At 45.8% G+C, this 13,577-nt stretch overlaps 1 protein-coding gene across 1 annotated transcript in view; it reads right to left on the reverse strand.

The window, feature by feature from the left end:
• The window catches only part of RASGEF1B (RasGEF domain family member 1B), a 52,956-nt gene extending 43,220 nt beyond the window's left edge, over positions 1-9,736 (reverse strand). Inside the window, exon 1 of the mRNA XM_026718919.2 lies at positions 9,216-9,736. The gene's annotated coding sequence lies outside the window, so the exon portion shown is untranslated. The remainder of the gene's footprint in view (positions 1-9,215) is intronic.
• Positions 9,737-13,577: the final 3,841 nt, after the last annotated feature.

The following is a 13,577-nucleotide window of genomic DNA, read 5'->3' on the forward strand; positions in this document are numbered from 1 at the left end:
CAATATGGAAGCCCAGATTCACTTCACAACCGTGTTGCTAACTGAACAACTGCAGGGATTCACTTAACCACTGTGGCAGGAAAGGTTGTAAAATGAGGCACTTAACAACGGTCTCACTTAGCAACAGAAATTTTGGGCTCCATTGTGGTCGTTAAGCAGGGGTGGGCTTCAAAAATTTAAGCAACGGGTTCTCTGCCCGGTTGCGGAGTGGGCGTGGCCATGGTGGGCGTGGCCTAGTCAGCCTCCTGCACCGCAGTTGCGGGGGGGGAAGCGTTTTTCACCTTCCCCAGGCTCCAGAGGCTTTCCTTGAGATTCCAGGAGGGCGAAAACGGCCTCCCTGGGCTCTGGAGGCTCCCTAGAAGCAAGAAACAGGCCCATTTCCGGCCTTCCCCAACTTCCGGGAGCCCCGGTTTTTGCCCTCCCCCCGAGCCTCCATGCGTGCCCTGCACTTACCTGCATCCAAAATGGGACGCGTGGGGACTCCTGGGAGGGGTGGGCAGGGCGGGACCAGCCAGGAGTGGGATTTGGGGGTTCTCCAAATTGCGCAGAATCTTAGCAAACCCCCAGCATCCCATCCTGAGCATAAGTCAAGGGTTAAGTCAAATCTGTGTCCTCCTTCCTTCTCCTATTCTAGAGTTCCACGTTCAGTGAAATCTCTTCTGATTACACCAACGCTCATCCCCACAGTGGAGCTTGGCCAAAAGGAAGAGGATGGATCGAAGGAAAAAGAATGAACTGCACATTCTCCAGCAGCTGGATTATTTCAGTTTTTATCTGCCAGCAATTCTCATGTTGCAACTCTAGGTGCCGAACTCTCCGCTCAAAGCTTCAGTCTTGCAAGCAATCGGCCTTATAAAACCGACGGATTTAAAGGAACGTGTTGCATGGGCACCAAAGAAACACAGAAAAAGAAAACAAGCGATTGGGCTCTCTGTTTAAGAAAGAGATGCCCGTGCTATTGGTGGAGAAATTGAATTATATTTTTTTTTAAAGATGAGTAAGAGGAGCCTTAACTTTTAACCTGCTTATTCAGCCCCGTTTCCAACATGCACACCCACACGTTTCAAGGGCTCTCTGGAAAACAAAAATGCCTCACGCCACGCACCGACCTGAATCACTCTTGCAAAAAAGATCTTGCTCTCTCGACTATTTCGGAATTTAAACTCACAAGTTAAACAAGTCTCCCCGGCTCCAGTCTTGCCTTCTAACCCAAAGCGCAATGCAGACATTTTCATTATTTCATTATCTGCCAGGAACAGATCCTTCCGTCCTACTAATAAATCTCTCTATCAGCTGTCAGCTTCCTTCTCGAGCAACAAATCCAATCCAGATCAGTACAACAGAATGAGACCCAGCAAGGATGTCTTGGTCTTATCGAATGACCAAAAAGGCGCAAGACTGCAAGGCAGGAGAAAAAGGAGAGAAAAGCAGGTGAAAAATCTCAGTGAAAAATTTCCTCTTCCAAGCCTTTCTCTCTGCCCCTCCATGTCACAACCGGACATTCCACGTTGCCACTCAATCTGTGCCTGAGATAAACAACCTGACCTAAATCTATCAAACTATGATCAGTTCGACTGTGGAGTTTGGAGCTCTTTTGAAACCCTTTGCCGCTTCTGATTTCTCTTGGTTTTTTTTTTTCAACCAACGAAAATGTGGATTTTTGCACACTTTACCGTGCCTTGGGATAAGAATGCCATCTCTCTTTGGCAGCCTGACAAAGATGGTTGTAGTAGTACTGCTGGAACAAAAACAAACTGTTTTTTATCTGTTCTGCAGTAGTTTGACAGTGTCAGGAACAATACGATTATTCTAGGGCCGTGATGGCAAACCTATCTCACATGTGCCGGAAGTGGCACACAGAGCCATCTCTCCGGGTAGGACAACCAATGCCCATTGCTCTTCTGGATTCCGGCATGTGCATGCGCACCGGCCAGATGGGTCTTTGCGTGCACAGGAGCACCGGAAACCAGAAGAGCAGTTCCCCTGGCATGCATGCATATGGCGGCCAGCTGGTCTTTATATGCGTGGGAGCGCCAGAAACCGGATGAGCAGCTCCCCAGAGCGCATGCACTTGCTGGCCAACTGGACTTTGTGTGCACAGGAGCACCGGAAACCAGAAGAGCAGCTCCCCTGGCACGCATGCGCACGACGGCCAGCTGGTCGCCATGTGCGTGGGAGCACTGGAAACTGGAAAAGCAGCTCCCTGGAGCGCATGCTATTACAGCTTCTTGTGGGGTGCACTGGCACGAAGCTGAAAGCACCAGCCTGAGGATGATGAGTGGGACCTCGCCGAAATGTTGCCAAGATCTTATACGGGAAAAGACCCGAACACACCTAGACCTACATACCTGTACCCGTGAAAATCTACGAAAACAAACATATGTAGGTCTAGGTGTGTTTGGGTCTTTTCCCGTGTAAGATTAAGAGTATCTTGGCAACGTTTCAGCGAGGTCCCACTTGCCATCCTCAGGCTGGTGCTTTCGGCTTCGTGCCAGTGCAAGCAGTGTGTGATCGGAGCTGCCGTCTCACTATAAATACTGGTGGTGGGGGCTGGTGTGCTGGGCTGGTTGGCTGCGCTGCTGCCTCTTGATTGGTTGATGGAGTTGATGTTGGTATAATGGGCTGTGTGATAGCCTTGTGAGTTTTGTTGTGGAGATATCCTGGATTGTGTGTTGTAATCTCCTGGGTTGTTTGTTTCGTAGTGATCCTTTTTCCATTAGCCTCTCGTGTTTTAACAGCTTGGGTAATGGGTTGTGTGATGACCTTGTGAGATTTATTGCTGTGGTATCCTTGGTCTTGTGCTGTGATATCCTGGGTCATCTGCTGTGTTGCAACTTTTTGAGTTCTTGTGGTATAATTTCCTGGGTTTTCTGATGTGATATCCTGAGCGGGTGGCTGTGATGTAGCATTCTGGGTTTTAGTCTGGCTTTGAGTTTGGGGTCTGGGTCTGTGTTCTTGGCGTGTGTCAGCTTGTTTGGTTTTGGGGTCGGGGGGTGAGACAGCTGGCAAAGCAGCCATGGTCTGTTTTCTGGATGGTGGTTGTCCTTCATTTATAGGATGGGCTTGGGCCTGGGACTGATGAGGGGGATTGGCGGTGGTGTCCCATGTTGTTTCGGGTCTGGTGTTGGTTTTCGTGGCTGGGACTCGTTTGTTGGTGAGGGCTAGCTTCCAGATGTCTGGTAGGCGGGAGGTATCGTCCTGTCTATTCGTGTTATGGGGGTGTTTCTCTATTTCAATGGCTTCCCTGATTATTCTCTTGCTGGAGTGTTCAGTGTTGGATATTAATTTGGTTCCTTCAAAATTAATTTCATGTCCTGTGGCTTTAAGATGCTGGAAGAGGGAGGAAGTATTTTCTTCTCTTCTGACTGCGTTTTTGTGTTCTGCGATGCGTGCATTTATTCTCCAGTTGGTTTGTCCAATGTATGTGGCTGGGCAATTGTTGCATGGTATTTTATAAACTCCTTGGTTTTCTAGCTGGATCTTGTCTTTGGGGTTTCTTTGGATGTTGGCTATTTTTTGGTCAGTGCCAAAGGCTGTCCTGATATTGTGTTTGTGGAGAATTTTGCTGATTTTGTCTATCGTGCCGTTGATATATGTGTGTGTGTGTGTGTATGGATCTTTGGTTATTCGGGTTTTCTCCCGCGTAAGATTGGAAGTATCTAGGCAACGTTTCGATGAAGTCTCATTCATTATTTTCAGGCTTGTGTCTTCAGCTCTGTGCTTCTCAAAGGGAGAGAGAGCACCTCTGAGAAGCACAGAGCCGAAGACACAAGCCTGAAGATGATGAATGAGACTTCATCAAAACGTTGCCTAGATACTTCCAATCTTACGTGGGAGAAAACCCGAATAACCAAAGATCCACATACTAATACCCGCAAGAACCTCAGAAAATACACACACACACACACACACACTCACACACACATACATATATATAATAACCCATGTGCTTGCAGAATGAACCCCTGGCTCATTTAAGCCCACAAGTCTATTCTCAAGTGGACAAATGCACAAGGCAGCCCACCAGTTTACCAGCAGATGAACTTCAGCATCAGTCACACTGACCTCAAGGACAATAGCCATTGATCTCCACGACCTTTCTGAATCAGTCTACAGGTAACAACTGTAATAGCACCTAGACTATCAGAACCCACTCTAAGCAGTTTTACCAAGTCAGCCTCTTGCCCCCAACAGTTTGCGTCCTCATTTTACCCAGCTCGGAAGGATGGAAGGCTTGAAGCCAACCTTGAGCCAGTGAGGATCGAACTGCCAAATTGCAAGCAGCCAGAAGTCAGCAGAAGTAGCCTGCAGTACTGCACCCTAACCACTGCGCCACCGCAGCTTTACCTGTGCCACCACGGCCCAAGTAGCCTTTTGCCTTATAACCACAATTGGGATCAGAACTTGCATTAGCAATAGCACTTAAGACTTATATGCCGCTTCACAATACTTTACAGCCCTCTCTAAGCGGTTTACAGAGTCTGGATATTCCCTCAACAATCAGGGTCCTCATTTCACCGACCTCGGAAGGATGGAAGGCTGAGTCAACCTTGAGCCTGTCAGAATCGAACTGCTGGCAGTGGGCAAAGTCAGCCTGCCATACCACCTTCTAACCACTGGGGTGAGAAGGCAGTATGGCAGGTTGCCAGCAGGGTTCTCTAAGCAATGCGGTCAGTTAAGTACGTTTGTGCCTAATTTTACGACCTTGTTAAGGGAATTGCACAGCCATGAAGGACATCCTTGACCTTGTTTCTTGGAAGCCACCCGGGAAAGAGACTGTCATGTGACTCTGGGACGCTGCAAGCATCATAAATACATGCTGGTTGCCCAGCAACCAGCGTGTGAATGTAGGGATGCTGCCATGGTCATAAGTGTGAGGACTGGTCATAGATCACTTTTTCATTTAACCCTTGTTAGATGAATAGTTGTAAGCCGAGGGCTAGCTGTACCCCTTTTTATTTAAACTAACCAAGCTGGTAGTCAGTAACACAAGCATGTCTTGGAAAGGTTAAGCCTGCACCTCACTTTCCCTTAGAACAGTGGCCTCCAAACTTGGCAACTTTAAAACTTGTGGATTTCAACAACTATTTCAACTATGCTGGCTGGAGAATTCTGGGAGTTGAAGTCCACAAGTGTTAAAGTTGCCAAGTTTGGGGACCCCTGCCTTAGAATAATAAACGCAATGAAAATCTCTGCACTGTTAAATCAAAGCAAGCCTCGCTGAGATCAAAGAACCTCATTCACATATGAGGGTTAAAGATAGCGTTAAAATGCTCCAGATAAATAGATAAAACAAGTGTGTACAGCAGGGGGCGCCCAACTTCTGGGCCGCAGACTGTTTCTTTGAAACCGGGCAGCAGGAGAGATAGGCAAGCCTGACACACACACACACACACACACACACACACGAACACACCACCCGGGGCTGCCAAGCTTGAAACTGCTGGTGTGCAGGACTCATTGAGTCATTCTGTACCAGCAACAAACCCCAATAATGCCACACCCCTGCTTGAAACACAAGGCTGCTATGTATTTGTTTATTTATTTATTTCATATCTCACCTTTCATTATCTTTACAAATAATTCAAGGCAGCCAACATACTGAACACACCTTCCTCCTATTTTCACACCCACCCACCTAATCAATCTCCGGTAGGTATTATACTGCAGATACTGTCAATCGCTGATCCTCAAGCGAGCCATAACACAATCTTTTACCAACTTGATATCCTGCAGATTCGAGATATCAAGATACCTGATATCACTCTGCAAGATTTTCATGCCTGAGATTCATTTTGGCTGGAAGGCTTTGTAGTAGCCGAAAGGACAGGCATCCACTTAAAGAGGTCTTAATTTTTTCCAGTCCGTATTTTAGTTGCCCTACTGACTGCAGCAGGAAGTCATGAGACTGAATATCTGCTCTTGGTGTACCGGGTCATTTTTTATGACTAGATCCACACGTTCAGTTAAATCATAACCCTAAACCATAATTTATTAACTGAATCACAATAGGTTGGGCTTGCTGACCTCAAGAATTCTTTTGAGGAATATAAACATGACTTATGGACAACAGCATCTGAGCAATATGGTTTCCATATTGTAAGAACCCAATCATTATCATCTTCATCATCATCATTCTAGCCATTGTCTATCCACTGCAAGATGAAGGCCTCTTCTGCATGTTTCCAACCCATACAGTCTTGGGGAGAACTCAGTCAATTACGGCTTAATCAACAATGATCTAAGACAAAGCAGACCCAAGAGTAAACTTCCTTGCTATCACAAGGAGCAAGCCCCATTGAATGCAACAAGACTTACTTCTGAGTAGTCACAGAGAACTGCATTTTCCCTCTGAAATTAAACTCCCTGTTCCTTTTTTTTCCTAGCAATCTCCTTATTTCCAGGAACTACAACCCGTAGGTGGGATATAAATATGCACTCATTTTCAATGGAAGAGCAGGAATGCGTCACCATGTAGCCGAGTTGTTACTTGTCTCACCATGCTATGATCAAAACAGGGCATCGGCCCAACCTCCCTCCCTGTGAATTTCCAACATTCTCTCTGCCTTAGCTTCCTTAGTTGTGCATCCCTCTGCGTGCTAAATTTAGAGGACTTTGCAATACACAGACACACCGTGGGACCCAAGCATCAAAGTTGGCAAAGAAAGCCAAAACAAGGCTATTAATCCATTCTCCGAGAAGGCCAAAGACACACCCGGAGTGGAAGGAAATACACCAGCCAGCCAAGACAACATTAAAATTGCTGTCTCTGCGGTTTCGTTTCTGATCTTGATAATTGGATCTTGTTTTGATTTCCCGCCATTTCCCTCATCTCTTCTCCTGGGCAGCAGACAAGCAGAGAATCACCAGCTCAAATGAAAAGGAAGCCATCTAATGAGAAGCTATTAATATTATCCTAAAAGTGTTACAGGATCAGATTTTGAGGGGAAGCAACTTAGCACTGTGGGAACCTGGCTTTCCTGCAGCCTAAAGTTCCCGAAATAATTATATTATCTAAAGGGCAAGGCGTAAATAAGGACATTAAGTTTAGCTTTAAACGTTATCTAATGACATTTCTGGAAGATCCTAGTAGTCAGACAATTCTAATCTCCATGATTATATTACTAGAAATCAATCACCCAGATGGGAATAACCAAGCTGCTCCTATGTAAGACCAGATCAAATTTTATTATTAAGCACTTTCCAGTTTATATTGACTCTGGCCCACAAGTGTTTTTTTTTTCCCTCCAGAATGATCTATCGTTAACCTGGCCAGCTTGGCACCTCTTCAAAATGGCTTGAAATTCTGGGAGCTGAATTTCAAGATACTTAGGCAACACTTGGCTGGATAAGGCCAATATCTCAGAATTTATCATTTGGAAAGGTAACCAGTCGGAAGTTATTTACTAGTTTTTTACTCAAAACATACCCAATCAGGCTAAAAACTCAGCAACTGTGTGTGTCCCAAATTTCTGAGTTTTATTGGGGTTCAATGAAATCGGATTTTAGGCTCTTGAATTATGGTAGGAAGACCCAAAGCATAGGGGATTCAGCATATTGTGCGAGCTCATAAAATAGTTCAATTCGGTAACTAGAATCAGTCAATTGTGTTCATACAACCAGTAGATCTATCCTAGTTTCCAATAAAAACTTGAATCTGGGTGTCCTTAACCACATCCTCACATTGTTCCTTTCTGCTCAAAACCTATTTGCTTTTGATATCCTTTCCCTGAATTGAGATTATTACAGCAGCCAACACCATTAATGTACTTATCTAGGAATTATGGCCAAGAAGTCTGAAAAAAACAGAGCTGTGGGTCAGCTGACTTAAAGACAGTTTCAAAGTGTACAGTTGATTTAGCGACACACAGATGAGGTTTGTTTTTTGCTTTCAACACCAACACAACATAAGCAGCTAAAACATGCAGGGAACTTTCTTGGAGGTGTGTGGGGGTGGATAATTTTATTGCGCTTGACCTAGATCAAATCAGGCAGGGAAGCACAGCACAAATTCACATAAACACGTAGTCCAACTATTGAATGAACTCATCTTTTGGGTTGTAACACACACCGAAGGAGACTGTCCCAAGCACAAATAGCCAAGGTTACACAATGCATTAAGCCAGGGGTCTCCAAACTTGACCGCTTTAAGACTTGTGGACTTCAACTCCCAGAATTCCTGAGCTAACCTGACTGGAGAAAGAATTCTGGGAGTTGAAGTCCACAAGTCTTAAAGCGGTCAAGTTTGAAGAGCCTTGAGTTTATGCATAGCCCGGGAGGGGGGAATCCACCGGACCCTTATTGTGCAACCCCCATTCGTAGTCACCAAGTATCGCAGTTTTAAACTGCAAGCTGGGGCTATGAAGAATTCATTCATTGATGTGCGCCTTCCTAGCCTGCTTTTTTTAAAAAAATATTGCTTTTATATCACACATTTCATTTCTACATTGAACAGTACATTTTCTAGGTATCCAGTGTTGAAATGTAAACATCATAATCATATCAACATACATATACCATTATTAAAAATAAAGTATACTATCTTCCATATAAGCATCAATTATAGAACCATCAAAATTTTTACTAATCAGTTTCTTTTCCCCCTCCTAGTCCTCATTTTCACATAAATCCACTCATCTTAACCTCTGTAGCTATCCACTAGCCATTTGTAAAAAGGATTCCCGTGTCATAAAATACTCCAAATCTTCCTGGCATGTGGTGGGGGGAAACCACCATCCCCTGGCACTCTCGGATCTTGAGTTTGTTTTGCAGACGTTTCATTACCCAACGAGGCAACACCATCCGCCCTACTACTGTGCTGAACCCCGTACTCTGCCAATCTCATTGCCGGCATGTTGTACTCGGGCAATAAAGGTTGCGAATGAATGGAATTGGACTCTGGGGAGTTCATTTCGGTGGAGCTCTCGCCTTCACCAATCAGGAGGCTGCGAGTTCGATCCTTAATATTTGGATTAGGCTCTCCTGCTCGAGCAGGGGGGTCGGACTAGATGACCTCCAAGGCCCCTTCCAACTCTTTGTTATTCGAGGTCTAAATTCAGAATAGCGAGCTCTGTACGCACCACCTCCTGTCCCCATCTCTCTCTCTCTCTCCCCCTCTCCTAGCCACCTTTCCCCTCTCGGAAAGCCGCTCCGTGAGAAGCAGCCCCTCAGACTCGTAAAGGAGGAAGGCAAACGGGGAGGGGGGGCTTGGCTACCTTCCAACAGCAACGCCTCCAAGGTCCCGCGGTGATCTTTGGGGCTTTAGTCCGGCACCGGCTGTTTACAGCAGCAGCAGGGTAGGTTCGCCCAACCCTTCAACCGCAGACGGCGATGGCTTTGCCTCGTCAAAACTTCCAAGCTCGGGACAGGTGAGAGCAAGAGATCCGCGCCCTGAAGCCTCCCCCTTCACTCCCGCTTGGAAGCCGCAGGAATCTCGGATCGCCGGAGAGAGCGCACGGCTGCTTCGCCTAGCGACCTCGAATCAGGAAAAGGCGACGCCGAGCCTTACAAGCGCAGCCCGGGCGGTCGTTCGCTCAAGTCCAAGCTGCCGCCGCGCACCTGGTCTCCGGGAGAGCGCCGAGGAGCTAGCAGCAGCCCTCCGGAGCTGCGGGACGGCTGGACGCTGTTGGCTGAGCTCGCCCGGACCTTCCGTCCCCTTCCAGCCGAGCAGTAGCGGCAGCAGCGGAAGCACCACCTCCTCCCTGCCCGACCTCCGCTCCAATGAACCCCTCGACCGCGTCTGGCCGGCACTATAGTAGCGTCGACGCCCCCTCGCCTTGACTCCGCCCCTCCAGGATTCTCTCTTTCGCCCCCCCACCCCCGCCCCCAAACCAACCAATCCCAGCCCTGGGATTGTCCACTTTGGGGTCGGGGCGGGGCCGCAGCAGGAGAGAAGTTTAAAGCGGAGGAGGGAGGGGTGTGTGATGGGAGTTGCTTGTCCGGAGCTTGGCTTTTCCCATGAAGTTAAGGAAGGTCGAATAAAAGTGGTCAGTGTCTTTTTTTTTTTTTTTTTCTTAAGACGGGGCCCGGTCCGCGTCTCTTCTCATGGTCCCCTCCTGCACTTTGGGGTCGCCAAAATGTTGGCTAAACAGAACGAGAGAGTTAGAAGGGACCTTGGCTTGGAGGTCTTCTAGTCCAACCCCACTTGCTTGGGCAGGAGGCCCTCTATCCAAATCAGGGGAGCCCCCCCCCCCCCCAAACTTGGCAACTTTGAAGACTTGTGGACTTCAACTCCCAGAATTCTCCAGCTCAGTAGCTGGCTGGAGAATTCTGGGAGTTGAAGTCCACAAGTCTTCAAAGTTGCCAAGTTTGGAGACCTCTGAACCAAATATGGTGGTTCTTCAAAGCTTCCAGTGTTGGAGCATTTGCAACTTCTGCGGGAAGTCTGACTCTGTGGTTTCTTCCCACCCCCACCCCCACCCCCCACCCCCAAAAAGCTTTAACCTTAGACTAATGACTTCACCCCTTTCCTAAGAGGCCTGTAGGGGGCGTGCATAAGTGCACCCAAACGTGCCTACCGTCCCTGTCCTATTGTTTCTTTTATATATATATTTTATTTTTCTTATATGTATCCATGTATTCATAACTATGTTTTTACTTATACCTATTATTTTGTAAGCAATTGACAAAACCGAATGAATGAATGCATGCATGAATGAATGAATGAATGCATGAATGAATGAATGAATAAAATAAACAAGTTGTTCCACTGATTAATTGTTCTCACTGTCCGGAAATTTCTCCATAGTTCTATGTTGTTTGTCTCCTTGATGAGTTTCCACCCTTTGCTTCTTGTCCTGCCCTCTGGTGCTTTGGAGAACAGCTTGACTCCTTTGTGGCAGCCCCTGAGATATTGGAAGACTGCTATCATGTCACCCCTAGTCCTTCTTTTCCTTAAACTAGGCATACCCAATTCTGGTTTACCAAAGGGGGGAAACGTCCTGATATGTCATGTGATGCTGCCATGATAACATGAGTTGGACAGTCCTAAGCTAATAGGACAATGTTTCCATCAATTCAAATTTCACTCCTTCATGTCAGCCACAGGGAAGAAGTCTCCCATTGCTTCAGGGGAGAAGTTGTATGGTCTTCTCAGTCTAGTCCAGGGGGTCTTGGTGTAGACCGATCATGTGACCACGTGTGGTGTAAAGTTCATCAAAGCCCCACACCTGTTTAATGAGCATTGTCATGCAAATGAAAAGGGGCAGAGCTTCAATCACATGCTTATGGCTGCCATCTTGACTTGGTTGACCAAACTTCCCTGCATAAAGTTGTTCCACTGGCTAATTGTTCTCGCTGTCAGGAAGTTTCTTCTTAATTCTAGGTTGCTTCTCTCCTTGGATAGTTTCCACCCATTGCTTCTTTGTCAGGTGCTTTGGAGAATAGGTTGACCCTCTCTTTTTTGTGGCAACCCCTCAAATATTGGAACAGTTACAATGTCCTTCGTTTCATTGAACTTGACATGTCCAGTTCTTCTTATGTTGTAGCCTCCAGTCCCCTAATCTTCACTGCTGCTCTTCTCTGCACTCTTTCTTATAGTCTTGACATTTTTTGTTTACATCATAGAGACCAAAACTGTATGCCGTATTCCAAGTGCGGTCTTAACCAAGGCGTAATAGAATGGTATTAACACTTCGTGTGACGTTGGGTTGCCCTCCTGTGTTCCTTCTTGAGTCAACGTGTTGATACCATGTGAGCAAGATGCCTAGTTATAAAACCAAGAAATATGCTGGTACTTGAAACCTCTTCTGTGTGTTGATCAGCCTGACGGTTGTGCCCAGAAGTTGAGCAATTCTGTTTTGAGTGGGAATTCATTATCAGCTATTTAAGCAAAAAGGTCATTGAATCGTTCCTTCTGGTGGGAAATGCCTACGGCTCTGGCATGATGTAGCTCCTATGATGTGGATTTACTCAGAACTGTCAACAGGCTAAGACAGAGAGAACTTTCTTAAGAATTGCAACCGGGGAGGAGAGAAAAATTATATTCTCAGTGGGACTGTTGGTGCTGAATCATATAGTAGGTGATTGATGTATAAATAGATTGTTAGCTGTGGTTGCATCACCAGCTGAAACAATAACCCATAATGGCTTCCGAGTGTTACACTTGTTAGAGGTAACTGTACTGCAGGTTGTGATTACATCACAACAATTTCCAGTCAAAATAGGATTGACTAAATTGGATTCATTCAATAAACCACAGACAATTGGGCCATTAGATGAACATGCTGTCCTAATTTAGCCATTATAATATGGGAAGCATCGCTTATACTTCTTGTGAAGCCAGACAATGATAGTTGTCTATCATTGGTTAAAAAACAAGATTTAGTGTGTTGGGAGAATACAGACGTCATATTTTATGGGCATTCTCTGTTGAAAATGCTGTGTGTCCACATTGCTTTAAATCTTAACATTTACAGTTTGTTCGGTTTCTGGTTTAACACTCTATTTGCAATACTTGCTCACCCATAATTAATACATGCAAGAGGCCCTCCACTTATGACTATTCATTTAAAGATTAATAGATAAACAGAGTTGGAAGGGATCATGTAGGGTCATCTAGTCCAACCCCCTGCCCAAGCAGGAGACCCTACACCATTTCTGACAAATGGCAGTCCAGTCTCTCTTGAAAGCCTCTAGTGATGAAACTCTTACAACTTCTGGAGGCAAGCTGTTCCATTGGTTGATTATTCTTCCTGTCAGGAAATTCTTCCTTATTTCTAGGTTGAATCCCCCCTTGTTCAGTTTCCATCTATTATTCCTTGTCTGGCCTTCGGGTGTTTTGGAAACTAGTTTGACCCTTTCCTCTCTGTGGCAGCCCCTCAAATATTGGAAGACTGCTATCCTGTCTCCCCTGGTCCTTGTCTTCACTAGACTATCCATGCCCAGTTCCTGTAACCGTTCTTCATATCTTTTAGTCTCCAGTCCCCTCATCATCCTGGTTGCTCTTCTCTGTACTCTTTCTAGAGTCTCTACATATTTTTTATAGTGTGGTGACCAAAACTGGATGTAGTACTCTAGGTGTGATCTTACTAAGGCTTTATAGAGTGGTATTAGTACCTAAAACCTGTTTTTCTCCCACCTTTCATGGTCTTGTGTCCTGATTTTGGAATGAAGATTTGCTGCAACACCTTGACCTTATCCCCCTGTTAATGCAATTTAGAATTGCATTGGCTTTTTCAGCTGCCACCACACACTTTTGGCTCATTGAATGAATCCAGTGAATAAATTCAATGAAGTTTGAATTGAATTGAGTTGAATTCATTCATCTACAATGGTTGCAGTATCCTGGGTCACATAATTGCCATTTGCAACCTTTCTTGCTGGCTCCCCACAGACAAAAGCCAATAGGGAAGCTGGATTAGTTTAATGACTGCAGGAGTGGGATTCAAATTTCTTAACAACTGGTTCTGTGGGTGTGGCCTAATTGTGGGTGTGCTTTGGTGGTCATGTGACTGGGTGGGAGTGGCTTGCTGACTGGGCATGGCTTGGTGGTCACGTGACTGGCTGGGCATGGCTTGTATGTAAATATTGTAAATATTTATGTAAACATTTAATTTTTTATTTTAAAAAAAGAGCAA

This window comes from Pseudonaja textilis, chromosome 6 (assembly GCF_049901715.1).
Source record: "Pseudonaja textilis isolate UNSWEBS1 chromosome 6, rPseTex1.2, whole genome shotgun sequence".
Lineage (NCBI taxonomy): Eukaryota > Metazoa > Chordata > Lepidosauria > Squamata > Elapidae > Pseudonaja > Pseudonaja textilis.